This window comes from Sinocyclocheilus anshuiensis, unplaced genomic scaffold, assembly GCF_001515605.1.
Source record: "Sinocyclocheilus anshuiensis isolate Anshui unplaced genomic scaffold, SAMN03320099.WGS_v1.1 scaffold976, whole genome shotgun sequence".
Lineage (NCBI taxonomy): Eukaryota > Metazoa > Chordata > Actinopteri > Cypriniformes > Cyprinidae > Sinocyclocheilus > Sinocyclocheilus anshuiensis.
In genome coordinates, this window is record NW_015552538.1 from 1,154,113 (window position 1) to 1,154,357 (window position 245).

Below are 245 nucleotides of genomic sequence, written 5' to 3' on the forward strand. Positions count from 1 at the left end.
TATACAGTGTGTGTATATATATATATATATATATATATATAAAGAATTTTAATTAGTGCTGTCAATTGATTAAAAATTTGTAATTAATTAATCATTTTTTCTCAAATTAATCACAATTAATCTCACCTAACATTAAAGTTTTTAAATATACTTTTATATCGCAATAATTTCACATAAAATTTTCAAATGAATGTAGAAAAAACATAAGGGGAGTATATTTTTAGTATTTGTTTAATGGCATCATG

General features: G+C 19.2%; 1 protein-coding gene across 1 annotated transcript in view; it reads left to right on the plus strand.

Annotated features, from left to right (window-relative positions):
* The window catches only part of thsd7ba (thrombospondin, type I, domain containing 7Ba), a 221,917-nt gene that overhangs the window by 198,152 nt on the left and 23,520 nt on the right, over positions 1 to 245 (plus strand). The gene's annotated exons all lie outside the window — the stretch shown is intronic.